Source organism: Crinia signifera, chromosome 1, assembly GCF_055691185.1.
Source record: "Crinia signifera chromosome 1, ASM5569118v1, whole genome shotgun sequence".
In the NCBI taxonomy this organism is placed as follows: Eukaryota; Metazoa; Chordata; class Amphibia; order Anura; family Myobatrachidae; genus Crinia; species Crinia signifera.
The window spans coordinates 45,882,644-45,903,371 of record NC_139217.1 but is presented as its reverse complement, the minus strand read 5'-3'; the positions used below and the strand labels follow the sequence as shown (position 1 = coordinate 45,903,371).

Below are 20,728 nucleotides of genomic sequence, written 5' to 3'. Positions count from 1 at the left end.
TTATGAGTAAGACTTTAGTAGCACTTGCACTGATGACATAGCACAATATAATGGGTGATAAATGTCATTCAAAACTCGGAGGCAGATGAATTGTACCTGGTAAAGCGGAAGGTGATATTGCACCTAATCAGCTGTGTTTGTAAAATGACCAATTCGTAGTTAATTGGCTGGGGACTTATCACCCTCCAATGTATCACTTTACCAGTCTTAACACACTAGAATGATTTTTTGTCCGATTGCTGACCAATTGTCTTATATATCGGACGATTTTTATCGATAATCGGCAATAACCAGGCGGTTATTGCCGATTATCTGTAAAAAAAAAAAAAAACGGCCGATATATCGGACTATATAAATTAAAGCGAAAAGAAAAATCAGTTTGATTAGGACGCACTTGATTAGGATCCACATTTATAAAAACATACCTACAAAGAGGTGTATATTTTATTACATTTAATTTACACACTTTTTAATAAAACTAGCAGGTCATCATTTTGTGTTAGTACTGCACAATTTTATTAATTGTATTAGACTTTATTAAATAAGTAGCGAAAATGCTAAAACAAGATATAGATGTAAAGAGAAAAAGAAATTTTAAAGATTAAAAAATAGGATTTTGGGTACCTACCGGTAAATCCTTTTCTCGTAGTCCATATGGGATACTGGGCTTCACTACTATGGGGATTGAGACCTCCGCAGGAGAGACAGGCACATAAAAGAACTTTCAGTGTGGGTGCACTGGCTCCTCCCCTCAATCTCCCTCCACTAGTCAGTTAATGCAAAAACTGTGCCGAAGGAGAGCATGTGAGGAGTATGTGATAATGTATTGTGGTGAGATTCATCCAGCACACCCAAACGAACAAAAAACATATAAAAGAGGTGAATCCTAACAACTTAAGAGGACACCTGTAACTAGAACAAATCTATAGTCCTATTTATCCTATAGAAAACAAGGCAATAAGCCTAACCATAAAGTAGGTCTGACAGCAGAAAAAGCCGCACTGAGGCGGGCTCCCAGTATCCCATATGGACTACGAGAAAAGGATTTACCGGTAGGTACCCAAAATCCTATTTTCTCTACCGTCCAATGGGATACTGGGTTTCACTACTATGGGGAGGTCCCAAAGCTATCAGAACGGGTGGGAACGTGCGGATTCTGCTGTAGAACCGCATTCCCGAACTGGGAATCCTCCCTGGCCAGGGTGTCAAACTTGTAGAACTTCACAAATGTGTGTTGCCCTGACCAAGTTGCGGCCCTGCATAGCTGCATAGCCGACACCCCTCGAGCAGCCGCCCAAGAGGTACCTACAGACCTGGTTGAATGAGCCTTTACTGAAAAAGGAAGCGACAAACCAGCTGATGCATAAGCCTGCTGGATAGTACATCTTATCCACCTGGCAATGGTACGCGTTGAAGCAGGTAAACCCTTCTTTTGCGCATCATAAAGCACAAACAGGCTGTCCGTCTTACGGATCCTAGCTGTGCGCTTGACATACCCCTTAAGGGTGAGGACCACATCCAAGGTATCTGGTATATCTGGGTGTGTCGCGCTAGAAGGAACCACAATAGGTTGGTTTAGGTGGAACCCTGACACCACCTTTGGAAGGAATTGTGGTCTAGTCCTGAGTTCCGCCCTATCGTTGTGGAACACAAGGTAAGGGCTCCGACAAGATAAGGCCCCGAGCTCGGACACCCTCCTGGCCGAAGCTAGAGCCAGCAAAACAACAGTCTTCCAAGTGAGGTGTCGCAGCTCAGACTCTTCCACTGGAACAAACCGGGCTGATTTCAAGAAAGTAAGAACTACTTCCAAATCCCATGGTGCAGTGGGAGGCACAAAGGGGGGCTGAATCCTCAGCACCCCTTGTAAGAAGGTTTGCACTTCCGGCAAGGCCGCAATCTTTTTCTGAAAAAACACAGATAGTGCAGAGATTTGGACCTTTAAGGAACCCAATCTGAGTCCCTTATCCAGGCCAGCCTGAAGGAAACGTAGCAGACTGTTTAATCGAAAACTGGCCGGAGGCAAGTCATTCTTCTCACACCAGGCAATATATCTGCGCCATATTACGTGATAATGAGCAGCCGTCACCGGCTTCCTGGCTTTTATCATTGTAGTGACGACAGAGGGATGGAGACCCTTGTGGACTAAGATCTGCCGCTCAACCTCCAGGCCGTTAAACGTAGCCGCTGTAAGTCCTGGAAGACGAACGGGCCCTGGAGGAGCAGGTCTTTTCTTAGGGGCAGACGCCACGGGTCTTCCACTAGCATGGCCTGAATGTCCCCGTACCAGGCCCTTCTTGGCCAGTCTGGTGCCACCAGTATGGCCTCCGTCCCCTGATGCCGGAGCCGCTTTAGCACCCGAGCCAACAATGGGAGAGGTGGGAAGAGGTACACCAATTGGAAATCCCAGGTCCAGGTGAGAGCGTCCACCGCTATCGCCCCTGGGTCTCTGGTCCGTGCACAGTACATTGCTACCTTGTGGTTCAATCGTGAAGCCATCAGGTCGATCTGAGGGAGCCCCCACAGATCCACTATGGCATTGAACACTTGAGTGTGAAGGCCCCACTCTCCCGGGTGAAGATCGTGACGACTCAGGAAGTCCGCCTCCCAATTGTCGACCCCCGGGATAAAAATGGCAGACAGGGCCTGGACATTCTGTTCCGCCCAGGACAGAATCTTTGACGCTTCTCTCATGCAAGGCATGCTCTTGGTACCACCCTGCCGATTTATATAGGCCACAGTGGTGGCATTGTCCGACTGGACCTGGATCGCCTTTCCCTGTAACAATGGAGCTGCCTGTAACAGGGCATAGTAGACCGCCCTCAACTCCAGCTTGTTGATATGAAGGCCTGACTCCAGTGGAGACCATCGACCCTGTAGGCGGACTCCCTGTGTCACAGCTCCCCAGCCCCTCAGGCTGGCGTCCGTGGTTACCAGAATCCAGTCCTGGATCTGGAACCGTCTGCCTGCCAACAAATTGGATGAATCTAGCCACCACTGTAGCGAGATCCTGGTTTTTGTTGCAAAGGCCAATCCTTCTGCGCATCTGCAGGGGGGAGCCGGACCATTTTGTCAGAATATCCAATTGAAAGGTCCTGGAATGGAAGCGGCCAAATTGTATTGCTTCGAATGAAGCCACCATCTTGCCTAGAAGCCGGAGGCAAAGATGGATCTGTACCAGAGGTGACTGTAGGACCTCCCTGACCAGCTGTTGTATTGCAGTGACCTTTTCCATCGGCAGAAAAACTTTTTGTTCTGATGTATCCAGGATCATGCCCAAGAAAACCATCCTCTGGGTTGGGACCAGCGATGATTTGGGCATGTTTAGGATCCACCCGTGGTCTCTTAGAACCTGTATGGACAGATTGAGAGCACTGCTTAAAGCCTCCGCCGACCCTGCTTTTATTAGCAGGTCGTCCAGGTATGGCACTACATTCACCCTTCGGAGCCTGAGTAGTGACCTCATTTCCGCCATTACCTTTGTGAAAACCCGCGGGGCTGTCGACAGGCCGAAAGGCAACGCCCGGAATTGGTAATGGTCGTTCCCCAAGGCAAACCTGAGATAGATTTGGTGTGGGGGCCAGATAGGAATGTGTAGATAGGCGTCTTTGACGTCTATAGAGGCCAGGAACTCCCCTCTTTCTAGGCTGGCGATCACAGAGCGCAAGGACTCCATCCTGAACTTGAACACGCGCAGGAATGGGTTCAGTGACTTTAGGTTCAGGATGGGTCTTACTGAGCCGTCTGGCTTCGGTACCAGGAATAAGTTGGAATAATATCCCTGGCCCTGCTCCGTGACTGGCACTGGTACAATTACCTGAGACTGAAGCAGTCTGGTAATGGCCCCCTGAAGGAGCACCTGATCTTCCTGGGATGCTGGAAGTGCCGACCTGAAGTATCGTCTGGGAGGGGGTTTGTCGAATTCCAGCTTGTACCCTAGAGAAATGAGACCTCTGGCCCAGGTATCCAGACCTGAGGCGTCCCACACATGGCTGAAATGCAACAATCGCGCTCCCACCGCGAGAGAGTCTCGTGGCGGGAAAACCCCGTCATGCTGCAGGCTTAGAGGAAGTCGCGGCATTTGGACGGTCCTGGGTGTTGGAGGTGTTAGGCTTCCTAAACTTGCCTCTCGTGCCCCTGCTGGCATTGGAGGCGCCCCTAGCCTTGGGGCGAAACCTGTTCCCACGAAAGGACTGCTGGGAAGCACCTGTGAAGGTACGCTTTGCAACCGTGGGGGCTGATGGAAGGAAGGTAGATTTTCCTGCCGTGGCTTTGGAAATCCAACCGTCTAATTCACTGCCAAACAGCCATTCTCCTGTAAAGGGAATACCCTCCACACTCTTCTTTGAGTCTACATCTGCAGACCACTGCCGCAGCCACAAGGCCCGTCTGGCTGACACCGCCATGGCTGAATTTCGCGCGTTAATTGCGCCCAATTCCTTTTGTGCCTCGCACAGGATCTTTGCGGTATCCTGAATGTGACGCAGGCTGTCCCCTATCTGGGCCACAGTCATGTCACCCAACAAGCCTTCCTGAATCTGGGTTGACCAGGTATGAATAGCCTTGGCCATCCAGCAGCTGGCTAAAACTGGACGCTGGGATGCCCCACTAGCCGTATATATGGACTTGAGGGTAGCTTCCAGCCTTCTGTCCGCCCCGTCCTTAAGGGTGGATACCCCTGGGACTGGTAACAACACCTTCTTAGAGAGGCGGGAAACAGAGGAGTCAACTACCGGTGGCTCCTCCCATTTCTTTCTGCCCAAAGGTTCAAAAGGATATGCATTAGTGAACCTTTTTGAAAGAGTAAACCTCTTATCAGGGTTTTGCCATGCAGCCCTGAAAGCAGTTTCTAACTCTGCCTGCTCAGGGAAGTACACTGGCTGTTTCTTCTGAGTCATGAAGAAAGGATCTCCTTCTGTGGATGCCTCTACAGGGAGATCTAAAACATCCCTAATAGCCCTGATAAGGGGCTCGGGACCATGTACTGCCGTCTCAGGAGCTGGTTCCTGCAGACCCTGCTCCTCACCCTCCTCCAATATGTCCTCATCGTCCTCATCTTCCATAGCAGTAGCCTGCCTCTTTTGAGGCTGTGCGGGCGGGGGAGGTACATTTTGGGTATGAAGAATATCCACCCTGGCAGATAACATGGACAATTCCCTCTGAACCCTCTGCGTTTGCTGAGTGTTAGTGGAAAGCTGTGAAGCCACAGAATCCAACAAGGTCTTTATGTTGGAGGCCCACGCAGGCTCCTGCTCATCTGCCTGCGATTGCCCCGCAAGCTGTGGGGGAACCCCACTGATCTGGGTGTCAGCACTACTGGGCTGTGGTGACATACAAGCCTCACAAGTAACCTGGGACTGTGACTTGGGCACAAACTTGGTGCTACACACCATACAAGTGAACTTTTTCACCATGATGAGATAGTACTACAATGTCTGTAGTAACAAACACAACCCCCACGCAGTCACACACGTGCACACACTGCTGGATGTGTTTCCTCTGAGTGAAAACAGACTATGTGCTTGCTTTATGCTGTGTCTGTAACTAAACAGTGGGGAAAAAACAGAGCAATTGGGGAGCCAAGTGCACCCTTAACCTGAACTCACAGATCTGGGTGAGCTGGTAACGCTAAACACAGTGATATAAACAACACAGTGTCTGACTAAGCTAGATAGCGCAGCAGCGCTAAATCGCTATAAAAACCTGCTGTCTCTGCCGTGCTGCAAGTACCCGGATCCACCACGCCAGTGAGGAGCCCTGTAATGGAGTCTGGCAGCGTGTGAAGAAGCAGGAAGTGACAGCGCGCGCCCAGCAGAGCTTGGTCCCGCTCTGAGTGAAGCCCCGCCCCCTTACACGGAGCTGGCGCTTACATATAATTATACTGACATTATTAAGGTGTAAAATATATATTATACCCTGAGGGGTGTCCCTGGTGGTCCAGCGGCAGCACCCCTATGCCAGTTATCAGACGCGGTGTTCACGCGGTCCCTGCTGGAGAGCCGCCATTACTAGCCGTCGTCTTGCCGCACCAGAAATGGCTGCGGGGACCCCTTGTGGGACCCCCAGCCTGTACTCACCACCGATGTCTTCAGACCTGTCAGGGGTGTGCGGCGGCTAGGGGACTTGCTCGCTACAGCGCAATGCTGTGCGGTGACAAGTCCCACGCAGGACTGGATTGTCCTGTAGCAGGGTCAGCTCTGCACCTGAAGAGGTCGGGGACTGACCCTTCCCCTGACACCCACGAAGCAGGACAGCTGTGTGGTCACTACAGCGCCCCAAAATAACAAACTTGAAAATAAATGTGGAAAAAACTCTGGAGCATCCAGAAGCACTGCCTCTCCTGAGGCACATTTTTCAAAACTGACTAGTGGAGGGAGATTGAGGGGAGGAGCCAGTGCACCCACACTGAAAGTTCTTTTATGTGCCTGTCTCTCCTGCGGAGGTCTCAATCCCCATAGTAGTGAAGCCCAGTATCCCATTGGACGGTAGAGAAATGTCACTCTGATCTCGTGGCTTGATGTTATTACTCTGGTTGCTGCTTTTGTGATGCACATGCAACTCTTTGATTGGGCGCCTATGTTGATTCTATAATGCTAGGTGGTGATATTATCACTGTCTGCTGAATAAATTATTGTGTACCGTCTGTTCTGTCTGTTTTAATCAGTGTTACTGATTTTTTGGGTTTTATATCTCCCTGTCACAGATGCACAATGCGTGCCTGCATGTGTGGTCTTGTGCCTTTATTTTGTGATACGTCCGCAAGATGGTCCAGTCTATGCCTCTATGGAGTACATATGGAGTTTGTAATGCTCCCTTTAGCTTTATTTATATTTTACTCAATAATCCACCACACTCACTGTGTGTTTGACTGGTTAGTTATGTCGATTGACTTTTATACACACTGAGCAATCCACAGATTGGATCCAATGAGACAGTATCATAGCAGGTCGGCTATTGCTGGTGCGGTGTGTGCGGTATCTTTAATAGATTTCGTACCATGTACAGTTGATAGATTTTGTTAAGTGCACTGTATGTGATACAGTAATAATTTGCACCCGATCTATCACATTATCCACACAATCCCCGCAAGCCGGCAGAGTATCAAGATTGTGATCGTTATCCGTGTACTGCTTTATACAATCGCTGCTGGTATGCAGGCGGTGACTCACTTTCCCCTTTGCGTTCCGTACGCTTAGGCTACTGTATGAACTGCGCTCTACCTTATAAGGTGAGTGTTTTAATTGCTCAGTAGTGTACAAGTGCTTGTGTATTTCACTCCAGGATCCACAACATTCGCTTGTGTATTTCACTGGTAGTTAGATATATCGGACTATCAGTCGGAAATTGGACAATCGGAAAAAAAAATTGTTCTAGTGTGTGGGGGCCTTTAATGCATCTCCCCTCTGGGTACTTGTGTAATATCTGGGCACCCGATGCGATTGTTTGTATGCCTTAACTTAAGGCATACAATCAGATGCGATTTTTCGAGAAAATCGCGTTGATCGCATCGCATGCAACCAAATCGCATGCGATGCGATGGACGCAATTTTTCCATAGGAGTCAATGTTAAATGGTCCTGTTCATAACCCCACTATCCAAGTGGGCATGGAGTTGATTTTGGTACTTGTGTACTTTCGCGGCTCCCATCGCATTCCATATGTAGTGGCATGCGATGCGATTTTCCCGTGTTTTTATGCATTTTTTATAAAATTGCATGCGATCTGATGCCATGCCATGTCATTTTTCACAGAAATTATGGACATGAGTTGACATCATGTAAAATGCACCCCAAATGTCATTTTTCACACTGTACCACCCCCACTATGAACGCCAACCCAAAGCGTGGCGAGCTCGCGAGGGGCGGCGGTACGCGTCCTACGACCTTTCCATACCCCACTATCCACGTCAGCGTGGAGTTGAGAATAGAAAGTGTGGCGAGCGCAGCGAGCCACCGAGCCTGAAGCGTGGCGAGCGCAGCGAGCCCCGCGAGGGGACGTGGATACCTTTGCAGGTATCCGTGCCCCCTCGCGGGCTTCACAGGTATCCGTGTCCCCTCGCGGGGCTCGCCGCGCCCGCCACGCTTTCTATTCTCAACTCCACGCCGACGTAGATAGTGGGGGTATGAAAAGGTCGTAGGACGCGTACCGCTGCGCTCGCCACGCTTCGGGTTGCCGTTGATAGTTGGGGTGGTACAGTGTGAAAAATGACATTTGGGGTGCATTTTACATGATTTCAACTCATGTCCATAATTTCTGTGAAAAATGACATCGCATGTTGCTGAGCAGGAACATCTGGAAAATTGGTACAGTGGGCAGTTTCATATCCTAAGTCCAGGCCTCCCAAGCCTCCAGGCCCCATAGAAACGAACTGCTATAATTGCACCCATGGTTACAACTAAGAATTGTGCGGGCTGAGCAGAACAGTGATCTTTCAATGGGGGTTATTCAGACTGAGATCCCAAAGCTGTTATTTTTTAGCAAATGTACAAAACCATGTGCACTGCGGGTGGGGCAGATGTAACATGTATAGAGAGAGAGTTACATTTGGGTGAGTTATTTTGTTTCTGTGCAGGGTAAATACTGGCTGCTTGATTTTTACACACTAGAGAATATGGAGAAAGATATTTCACAATATCCTCTATAGGGTACACTCAATATGGTTAACTATGCGCTCTCCCGTACACCATTAATGATGATTGGTACCTGCTGAACATGTAGGTCAATTTGGCTATGTAGCCACGTTCAGTGGGTCTCTGTGACATCACTGATCCATAACATTCAGCGAGTATGCACAATATCACGTCCGATATTATTAATTATATCGGCCGCAGCCCCTATCGCCTAGTGTGTATGGGCATTAACTCTCTCTGCACATGTTACATCTGCCCCAAAGGCAGCGCATACAGTTTTGCCCATTTTGAGAACAAGTCTGTCCTGCGATCAGGTCTGAGTAGGCCCCATGTCCAACCTGATCTCAGCTCCAAGGGAAGGAAAGCCATACTCCTCAACACTAGTAACTCTAGCCAAAAAATCCCCCATACACGATGCGATTTGGTCCCGATTTTCAGATGGATTGGGCAGTGAAATCGGGCCGATTGCTCAGTTACAATGAACCAAAATGCTTTCCTGCTGCTCAGTGCAGTGAGTAACTTGACCTGTCGGGATGGGATGAATGATTAACTTGGAGGCCTGAGGTCAATGGCGGAGGCACCTGCTGCTGCAACAGATGCTGGATGATCTATTTCTCAAAGCACTCCAACGCTCCGTGCTGAAATACTGTACGGCCCACGCTTCAAACAGACCAGATCAGTGCAATAGAGGGGCTATTCAGCCCGGATCGCTGCTCTGCGAGTAGATATATGCAGCCCCACCAGAGTGAAATCACGCCCGGTGCAAGTAGCTCACCATTGAACTATTTTTGGAGTCTGATGTCACATGACCTCCCTGAAAATACCGGGCACGCTTGCGTTTTCCCCGACACTCCCATAAAACGGCCGATTACCACCCCAAATGCCGCCTTCCTGTCCATCAACTTGATAACAGACAGCGATTAGAAAAGTAGAAGGGTTTTATCGCAGGACGGCCTTGCACATCTGCAGTCTATCGATATTTGTTTGGCCTGCGAATTTGCAGCGGTGTGATCAGATCTGAATAACCCCTTGTCTGCGGAGTGGTATAAAGGACGAGCACTGTATATTAACCAACTAGGTGATTCATCGCGCCCTACGGGCGCTCTTCACACCGTCGTAAGGGGCTGCGCCCACTTAATTTGTAAACATTTGTATATGAGAAAGATGGTTAGAATTGTATGAAAGATGCCTGTATTGCAACTTGAGTTATAGGTGAAATGTGTTAAATAGAGAGCATATGATTTGGAAGGGGGTGTGTATTGGGTACTTGTGGAGTATCACGGCTCCCATCGTATGGCATCGTATGCCATATGTAGTGGCATACGATGCGATACGATTTTTACCAATTTTTGAGCATTTTTGTTTAAAAATCGTATGCGATCGCATCGGATGCCATACGATGGCATACGATGCGATGCGATGGCACCCGATTTTGCACTGAAATGCATCAAAATGCATTGAAATGTGTATTAAACTAGTGAAATGCCCCCAAATGTCATTTTTCATAGTGCACCACCCCCACTATCAACGTCAACCCGAAGCGTGGCGAGCGCAGCGAGCCCGCGAGGGGCGGCGGTACGCGTCCTACGACCTTTTCATACCCCCACTATCCACGTCGGCGTGGAGTTGAGAATAGAATAGTGTGGCGAGCGCAGCGAGCCACTGAGCCCCGCGAGGGGACGCGGATACCTTCACAGCTATACGCGTCCCCTCGCGGGCTTCACAGGTATCCGCGTCCGCTCGCCTCACTATTCTATTCTCAACTCCACGCCGACGTGGATAGTGGGGGTATGAAAAGGTCGTAGGACGCGTACCGCTGCGCTCGCCACGCTTCGGGTTGACGTTGATAGTGGGGGTGGTGCACTATGAAAAATGGCATTTGGGGGCATTTCACTAGTTTAATACACCTTTCAATGCATTCTGATGCATTTCAGTGCAAAATCGATGCGATTTTTAGCATACGATCTGCATACGATGCAGGTCGTGGGAGCCGTGATACTCCACAAGTACCGTGTATTGTTTTGTTTAATTAAAAAGCGGTTAAAGAGTTAGATGTACATTGATAGTGTGGATGGTATAGTGACAGTTGTGGGTGTGGGGGGGGGCTGTGTGTGCGTGTTGTTTAGGTGTGTGTGTGTGTGTGCAATAGTATAGTAGGGTGTTTTTGAGTCAGCGGCTCCCCACTAACGGAGGTCACGACGCAGGAAAACAGGAGGCTGGGTAGTGATAGGGGTGTGTGGGCATAAGGGGGACTAAAGAGGAGGGTGGAGACACTGTGCAGCTTCTGCCAGTGGGTGGGGGTCAAGCGTGGCAGTACAGGAGAACAGGATGGTGGCTCTGAGTCAGTGTCTCCTCCTACTGGGTGGGAGTTAGGGTGCATGAGAGCAGGAGGCTGGGCTATGAGGCATGATAGGGGTATGTTGGCAACACAGCATCAGCGACTCCCCAGTGGTGGAAGTTACGGTTCAGGAGAGCAGGAAGCTGGATAGTGATAGGGGTGTGTGGGCATACGGGGTGTGTGTGTGTGCTGGGAATCGCGGGAGGGGGGCGCGGTGGGTTGCCGCAAATCGTGGTAGGTCGCGTGGGGGGGGGGTGCCACGAATTGCGGGAGGGGGGGGGTCATGGGGTTGGGGTGCAGCAAATTGCAGGAGGGGGGGATCGCCGCGAATCGCCACAAGAAAAAATAAACACAGAAAGGTCAACACATGTAAATGTTGACATAAGTGTGGCACTTCAACACATGAGAATGAATATGAAAACATAAAAAAAATGAAAAATAAATCTTTTAAAACTCATGTCAACCTTTTTCATTGTCGACCATAGCCATGTCAGTGTTTTGCTTGTGCCATTTAATCCTGGGGTTGCCGTGAATCGCGGGGAGGGGGGGGGGGGATATCCGTGAATCGCTGGTGAGGGTGGGTCGGGGGGACGGTGGTGCAGCGAATTGCGGGAGGGGGGTCACGGGGGATGGGGGGTGCCGCAAATTGCGGGAGGGGGAGCGCGAATCGCGGGAAGGGGGTCGCGGGGGGGTGTGCAGCGAATTGCAGGAGGGTGGGTCGCAGGGGGTGTGTGCTGCGAATCGCGGGGGGGGGGGGGTCGCGGGGTATGCTGCAAAACGTTGGAGAGGGGTCACGGGGGTTACCGCTAATCATGGGAGGGGGGACGCGGGGGGTGCCGCAAATCGCGCGGGGGGGGGGGGTCGTGAATCGCCACAAGAAAAAATCAACACAGAAAGGACAACACATGTAAATGTTGACATAAGTGTGGCACTTCATTGTTGTCCATGTCGACACATGAGAATGAATATGAAAACATTCAAAAAATGGAAAATAAATCGTCAAAAACTCATGTCAACCTTTATTATTGTCGACCATAGCCATGTCAGTGTTTTGCTTGTGCAATCCTGGGGTTGCCGCGAATCGCGGGAGGGGGCGTGGGGGTTTGCAGCGAATCACGGGAGGGTGGGTCGGGTGGGCTGCCAAGAATCGTTGGAGGGGGGGTGGGTCAGGGGGCCGGGGTTTGCAGCGAATCGCGAGAGGGTGGGTCGCGGGGGGGTGCCGAGAATCGTGGGAGGGGAGGGTCGCGGGAGGTGCCGCAGATCGCGGGAACGCGAATCGTGGGGGGGGGGGTCGCGGGGGGGGGGTGTGTGCCGCAAATCACTGGAGGGGGGGTGGTGGGGGGGTGGCACTTCAAAGGTGTCCATGTCGACACATGAGAATGAATATGAAAACATTCAAAAAATTGAAAAATAAATCTTCAAAAACTCATGTCAACCTTTTTCATGTCAACCTTTTTGTCGACCATAGCCATGTCAGTGTTTTGCATGTGCCATTAAATCCTGGGGTTGCCGTGAATTGCGAGGGGGGGGGGAGGTGGGGGGTGTCCGCAAATCGCGGGAGGGGGGTTCGCGGGGGGGTGCCTCGAATTGCGGGGGGTGGGTGCCGCGAATCGGGGGAGGTTGCGAGGGCAGGGTTGCTGCGAATAGCGGGGGGGGGGGGGTTGCTGCAAATCGTGGGAGGGGGGGTTGCTGCGAATCCCGGGAGGGGGTGCCGTGAATCGCGGGAGGGTGCCTCGAATTGCGGGAGGGGGGGGTCACGGGGGGTGGGTGCCGCGAATCGCAGGAGGTTGCGGGGGCAGGGTTGCTGCGAATCACGGGGGGGAGGGGGGGTTGCTGCGGATCCCGGGGGGGGAGGGGGCCGCGAATTGCTGGAGGGGGGGCCGCCACCGGAGGGGGGGTGCCACGAATCACGGGAGGTGTTTGGCTGCAAAGCGCTCACCTGGTGCCTGTGGAGTAGGTTCCTGGGCAGCATGGGGAGGCAGAGGGTGTCTGGCACTGTGGGCTCACTGGGCTGGTTCTCTGTCATGTGAGTCAGAGGCTCCACCCAGACACACTCACACACTTTGAGTGACAGATGTAGCCAAATATATTTAAGAGATAAAAGTTTTATAGCTAGTTATTTTCATAAACAATAGGGGGTAAATTCTAACAGAACTTTGATACTATATTACAGTGTTCGATTCAGGAGCGGTGACTACCTGACCATATGGGGCAGGTTGCCACTGGCAACACTGCTGCCTATAGAACTCGGCTATACTGCTCACTGCTTATCGCAGCCCCAGAGGGAGGGAACACCTTCCAATAAGACTGTCTGCACTGTGAGTGACTGGCAGGCAGGAAGTCACTGCCAGTCACACTGAAGCCAGTGCAGTCACAGACTGAATGTGGCAGCATTAAAGCCCTGTACACATGCATCGATTTTTCCCCGATTCGAATTTGCTTATAGAAGCAAAATCAAATAGAATCCTAAATGAAATCTAACGGTTTTTGTGTCAATTTCGATCTACATTCGATTTGATGCACGCTCCGGTTTTCACAAAATCAATTTCATGGGGTCCGATATAGCGGATGTGATACCGGCCGATATATTGATGCGATTTTTGACCTGTTCATAACCCCACTATCCTCTATGCATGGAGTTGAGTTTATATAGTGTGGCGAGCGCAGCGAGCCCGAAGCGTGGCGAGTCCCGCGAGGGGGCGCGGATTACTGCGCTTGCCAAACTATATAAAATCAACTCCATGCGTAGTGGATAGTGGGCAGATATCGCATCTGATATATCGGGCGCCATGAAACTACACAAGTACCCAATGTACCATGAATGTATATCGAGTTCAATATCAAATTCGATAACTAATGCAAAAATACAGATCTAATGCAAAGATCTAATGCCAGACCTAATATAAAATCGAATCAAAAGGGGGGTGACGGATTTTACTGGGGGTTAGGGGATGCAGTCCTGCCCATAGATAAAATCTGCCACAGGTCTGATCCTTAAGTTTCCAATCAATCAGTCTCCCATATATTTAAACAGCATACTGGGGCACAGTAGTGTTCCCGCTGAAAGTGGCACGGACAGGTCGCAGCGGTTGTGCGGGCCGTGCCTTTTCCGCACAAAAATGGCATCACCATTTGGGGCGGTCCGGCCACCTCTACTGGGGCATGTTCCAGCCGTCAGCGTCACTGATGCCGCCGCGAGTAGCGATGGCCACTGGTGCAGTCACCATCGATGGCAATACTGCAACTAACCACTGATTGTAATAAACTACGTGATGATGACTTTTGACTGACTGGCCCGTGAGCCAATCAGAACGTGGGGGTAGGGCTCCAGGGTAGTCAGTGTCTCTGCACCTTGAACAAAAAAAAAGCCATCGAAGGAAAACCATCTGGATCTCCCCCATCGATGGAAAAAGTATTCAACATCGGTTATAAACAATAGATTATTTTGAATCAACAATGGTCATCCGTAGTCGTGAGAACGACCTATGGAAGTGTTAAGCTTCCCCCCAAGCTCTCTAAAATGTGTAAAAACGCTGTGCACATGGCGGCAGCAAGGCCTCGGGCAACCTGTTTTATTGGGGCACCGGTATCACAGCGCTGCTCTGCCTGTATGGTCGGACTATCGCGCCAGTTCAGCATTATGTTAAATGACTAACAAAGTAACGCAATGATACTCCCAGGATGGGGGTAACCACTTAATACAGCAACGAGACAGTTTACTCCCCACAGAAAGACTGCTGTTAAATGACCCACATATTTCTATGAAGGTGTCACTGTAAATAAGACGTGCCAATGACACTGTATGGTGTCTGGTTACAAATATAAAAGGTTTTAAAATATTTCCATACATAGAAGTTACTTTGAGACGTACGTAGGCAAGCACATCTAATCGCTCTGACCACAGGGCTCCCGAGGGTTGCGCCGCCCTGATAAGGCTTTTCTAAAAACGACTCGTTATTCTTAAGGCCCCCACACACTAGAACGATTTTTTTGGCCGATTGTCCGATTTCCGACTGATGGTCCAATATATCGGTCGATTATTACTCTATATTCCCATCACACGCTGGGAAATGGCAAATGCTAGGGCCACTTGTGCATTCGGTAATTTTAAATACTTTGTGAAATGGACTTTCGGCTTTTCTGGTAACATCGAGACCATAACACAGTGCAATACCACTGTGTACACCAGGCCCTGCACTGTACGGGGGCCCGGCAGCAGATCGGCACCTCTAAAAAAATAAATGCTTCACGATGCAGGTGTTAAGTCCGTTCACAAAAATCATTTGATACATAGGACGTATTTCATTGCTTAGTACAACCAAATTCATTTGTATCTCGGTGAAAAAAGCACACACCAACTCACACAAGGCTTGGCTGGTTTACTGCTGCTTCCTGCAGAGTATAATAATAGCATGCCCTGAGGGTAAGGGAAGGGTCACCGAGCAGTTCCCCACAGCACAATATCCCAGTCAGCACTACTTGGTCTTGTTGTCTGCATTACCAGAACGGAAGGGGGGGGGGGAGGACAAGTTCAAAATTGTCGACATTGGGAAGTTCGCCAGTTAAAAGGTGGACATGGGTTTTTCTCTGAATGTCGACACAGTCAATACAGACACCAAACAGGTAGGGAATGAAAAACCACCCGTCGGCACGTCGGCTAATAAAAAAAAAAAAATCCTATGTCGATCTTTTGACTGTCAACCTTAAGCATGTCAACCTTTTGCCTGTGTCAACATAAGGTCTGTCGACTATCAGTGGTCGGTCCAATGTCTGTCGACCTAACGACCGTAAACCAGCCACAGTTCCTCCCAATAGCTCAGATGCATGCCTTGCGATTCGTTCCCGATGTGATCTGCGTCACCCAGCCAACAACCTTTTATTCATATTTATAGTAAAGTCAAAATCGAATAGTCTAAATCGCATGTAAATCACATAGTCAAAACCTCCTCGGGATGGCATCGGAATCGAAAGTACAGAAAGTCAAAATTGCAAAGAAAAAAGAGGAGTCAAAACAGCAAAAATCGAATGGCACAACTGGCATAGCAATCGAATGGCACAGGAATCTCACCGTGTGTACACACCATTACATCCATACTAGACTAAATATTTACATTCCGAATGAATTAGCTCTGTACCCACTAGAGCGTGGAAAGGGACAGTGCAGGCATCGACCCGTGATATGCAAAAAAAAAGAAAAGAAAAGAACTCACACAAATCTAACTCTCTCTGCACAAGGTACATCTGCCCCACCTGCAGTGCACATGGTTTTGTCCATTTGAGAAGGAATTTGCCTTTACGAGTGAACCAGAATAAGGGCCTATGTCATTTCGTAACTGTCTATCTAAGAATCCACACCCCTAGGTGACACAGGTACAATGTTGAAATCACTTAACAATACACAAAACAACTCTCCACTAAAAGCTTCCACAAAGCCTTGCACTTTATCTGCGCTGTTGTTCAGAAGCCTGCAGTATCTCCCTCCCCGCAGCACAGCGTGCACCACACACCCAGAGCTGCATTATATGATTGCTGCCGTTTGGTGCACATATGACGGGGGAAAGACCACAAAACAAACTTCTATCAGATAGTGTACTTGTGAGGGGGGAAACGGTTTACATTACTTTTAAAGTGATGGTGTACACAAGCTCAAACAAATCACATTACTAATTAAGCTTCCACATAGATAAATCACATTACTAATTAAGCTTCCACATAGATAAATTACAAAAGAATGACTTTATCCAGCACTGATAAAGACAAGAAATACCAGCCCCCACGTTTATTAATATGTTTTATTAACTTAGCGCTTATGGCTGATAATGACCTATAAATCCTAGGCAACTACTTAAAATGAATGTAGGAATAATTTAATTGAGTTTAAAATACCAGATTTATTTTTCTTTCCAACATTGGCGCGATCGTAACCCCACGCAGGGGTCTGCGCCGCACGCACACGCCATCCAATCTGGGTGGGTTACTGTGTGCCAGAGTACAGCGGCGTAGCCATTCTTCCATAAACAGTCCGCTGCCTCCTCCGCTGGTAAATTGCACATCTGTACGAGCAGGGCCCTCCTACCTCTATGTCGGTCTGTTACTACCCAGTTTGTTTCATCGCTGTTTCCAACGGAATATGCTGCGTTATATAACATGCTGTGTTATATAAGAAGCTGCAAATAAATAATATGTATATAAATATCGCCCTGACAAATCGGATGCGGTTATTGTGTCTGCACAGGACGGAGGGACATCTAGTTTTCTTTACCCCCATGAGGATATGCCCCATTAATATCAGGTTTTGACAAGGTGCAAATGAACTATACAGACTCTTTACCTATGGCACAGCAACTATACCAGGGGTTCCCAATATTTTTTGACTCACGGCACCCTAGATTACCAGAATCTTTCCACGGCACCCCTAGGCCCCCCAAAAAATATATACAATTAAGTAGATTGTGTGTTTATATGTGCTTATTGTACACATATTTTATGATTGGCAGCCACCAGCACTGGATTTGTCCATAAATAATTGATCATAAATTATTTGAATTGGTCCTAGGCCACCAACCCACGGCACCCCTGTAAGTGTCCCGAGGCACCCCAGGGAGCCACGGCACACAGTTTGGGAACCACTGAACTATACAAATGGCCTCTTGTAGAAATGGATAAAGAACATTACAGTGCTGATACGGAACTACCAACAGCCACTTCGGCTCAGATGCCTAGGACGACACACCGGTTAAGGGGGGGGGTAGGTGTGCCTGAAACCAAGGCAGATTATGTGTGCAGCCAATGTGTAATGCCCACTACCTGTTGTATATTTTATACATACACTGGGCACTAGCAAAAGCCACAGACTTTAGCTTGTAGAACACTTTTTAAAACACACCTGCACATTTTCCATAGCCACACTAGCACAAGACGCTCACATCACACTACACAACTCAATCGTCGGCCATTTGTAACCTATGCATAATATATATCACGGAAGCGAGTGATCAGGACAGTTATCCCATACGCAGGAATGTGGTTTTGCCATAATATATAACTTACATGAGCCAGGGGCAGGTTGTGGGTAAATCCGCGGACTCCACATCCAGGTAGAGGAGCACAGCAGCAGCAGCAACAGTAGAGGGGTAACGGTTCCTAGAGGTCACAGTGGATGGACAGCAGGTAATAAGAGGTTGGGGGAAGCACACCTGGAGCCAGGTTGGAGAGGCATCTTGTGGCAGAAGGTTGTCATGTCACAGAGAACACATTGTTATGTCACAGCAGAACAGCCCTGCAGGGGGTGGGAGTCACAAAGAGTTATTAGGGAGGATGTGGAGACAGGAGCACTGCAATGTGTCACAGCAGTGACAAGAGTAACACAGTGGGGTGAAATGGGTCAGTGTCACAGAGAGTACACCTAGTGTGTGTGTGTAAGGGAAGGGGGAGGGGGGCACAGCACTGAGGGCACACCTAGGGTGTGTACCCTAGGGTGAGGGGGCAGGGCAATGAGGGGGTCCCTGCACTAGAGGTACCTAGGGTGAGGGGGCAGGGCAATGAGGGGGTCCCTTCATTAGAGGTACCTAGGGTGAGGGGGCAGGGCAATGAGGGTGTCCCTGCACTAGAGGTACGTACCCTAGGGTTAGGAGGACAGTGCAATGAAGGGATAGGGGGTGTCATAGCACTAGATTTACCCTAGGGTGAGGGGGCATATGGAAAGGGGAGGGGGCGGGTCACAGCATTGGAGGTGCAAAGTGCAGCGCCTGCTGGTGGCCCGGGGAAAGCGGGTGTGACTGGTCAGGTCCAATGGTCTAGAGAAAGCGGATGAGACTTGCAGCGTCCTATGATCCGGGTAGATCGGGTCAGAAATGCTGGTAACGAACTAGCGATCCCGGGAAACCGGGTGAAAGCCGGCACAAGGTCCAGTGTTCCGGGAACTAAGCATGGGGGAGAGAGTTAAACTAACGGTCCTTTAGCCAACTACAACTTAGCATCTACCTTAAACTAACCCAGAGCGCAGCGGGTGTGCAGGATCCAATAGTCCTAGTAAAGCGGGTGTCCTGCAGTCCCGTGGAGCCGGGAGGAAACGTCACGCTAGGGAGAGCGGCCACCTGGTAAGAGCAGGAGCGGCGGCGGATACCCGGTGCCGGTCAGACGGGACACCGGCTCTCCATCCCCCCTTGTAGGTAACGGATCTCCACTCGCTCTCGCTGCGCGGCTGGGCGGGCGTGGCCACTGGATCACAAGACGGCGGCGACCAGCCAATCACGGCGCAGCCGCTTCCCCTGGGAATGTCTGAGCGACCTATCAGGAACTTCTCGCAGCTCACGCCCACCGCCGGGTCTGGAAAGTTTAATGGTAATAATAACACGGCTAGGTCACGTGGTCGTGTATGCGGGCGCAATGGCGGCATACACTCGCTGCAGCCACACACCCCTGAGGGGCCCGGCCGGCGGCGTAATGTGTCTAGGGATGACCATCGGTGCGCTCATAACCGATGGTCCCGTCAACGACGAAACTGTGAGTGATCATCGATGGTCACCAACTCTGTTATGTGAGACCATCGATGGTTTTACACAACGGAGTTAAATTTCCTGAGATGGGAGTGCTTTTGACGATGGGATGTTGCCCATAGCAACGTTTCAGATCTGGGGAAAATGTATTAAACAATATTTGCGGCTAAATCCCCGGGGTTAGCTGCAAATATGTATCACTGTAATGTACCAAAGGGGGACCGCAGCAGGAATCTCCAATCCCTGCTGCGATTCCCCCTGCACCGCCACCGGCCGCATCCCCCATAGGTTTCTATGGGGGATGCGAAGCTGTCCGATGTATCAACATCGGGCAGCCTGGCTTGGCATCCCTGGGCTATCGCCATTCTGAGATGGCGATAGCCCATTGTAGCTTTTGGGCTACTGATCGCAGTGCCCCTGCTCATAGAACATAAGACCAGGCAATATCTCCTGTGTAAGCTATGAGGAAAGATAAAAGCGATGGAGGCATAGGTGCCGATTCTGTGGGTGCTCAAGGGCCCGAGCACCCACGTGCCCATAATTCCAGAGTCCCAATGCCAGGCCACTGTATTTGCTTGTTGAGCCTTTCAAACGGAACGGGTATGTAAACTATTGATCAGGGTCATTTGTAGTTTTTGTTGTCATTATGATTTTAAAAGAGTAAACACAGTTGTTTGACAATATGGGGGAAATTTACTAAGAATACGAATACAATAAATTGTATTCGTATTCTTGCTACAAATGAATATGACTGCATACATCGTAGGCAAAGTCAAATACGACTGCTTTGTAACCCTCCGATGTCATATTAATTCGGATATACGGCCGCTAATACGAATTCCTACAGGCAGTCTGCACGGATCAGTCAGATCTGTGCAGGCTGCAAGGTGTAAAACAAAATAGAAAAATAAATAAATAAAAAATCGGCGTGGGGTCCCCCCCCACAGCCGAAACCAGCACCAGACTGAAAGAGCCGGGGCCGGTAATAAAAAATCAGGAAACCCGACAAATAGGGGTTCCCCGATATTTTAAAACCCACCCCAGGCTCCAGGTCCGGGGCTGGTTCCCAAAATAGGGGGGACAAAATGACTATGGGTCCCCCGTATTTTAGGAACCAGGCCAAACCAGCCAGCAGGGTAATTCCACAGCCGGGGGACACTTATTATATAAGGTCCCGCGGCCAAAACATCACCCTACCGACCAGTCAGCCTGGCCAGGGGACCTGGGGGAGTGGGGACCCCCCCTTCCCCAATAAAGGGGTCCCCC

At 49.8% G+C, this 20,728-nt stretch overlaps 1 protein-coding gene across 2 annotated transcripts in view; it reads right to left on the bottom strand.

Annotated features, from left to right (window-relative positions):
- The window catches only part of ST3GAL5 (ST3 beta-galactoside alpha-2,3-sialyltransferase 5), a 68,728-nt gene extending 49,495 nt beyond the window's left edge, over positions 1 to 19,233 (bottom strand). Inside the window, exons 1-2 of one of the 2 annotated variants that reach the window (XM_083146953.1) lie at positions 18,948 to 19,233; positions 18,015 to 18,243 (exon numbers count right to left, since the gene is read on the bottom strand). The gene's annotated coding sequence lies outside the window, so the exon portion shown is untranslated. The remainder of the gene's footprint in view (positions 1 to 18,014; positions 18,244 to 18,947) is intronic. The other variant, XM_083147032.1, reaches the window with a different exon arrangement.
- Positions 19,234 to 20,728: the final 1,495 nt, after the last annotated feature.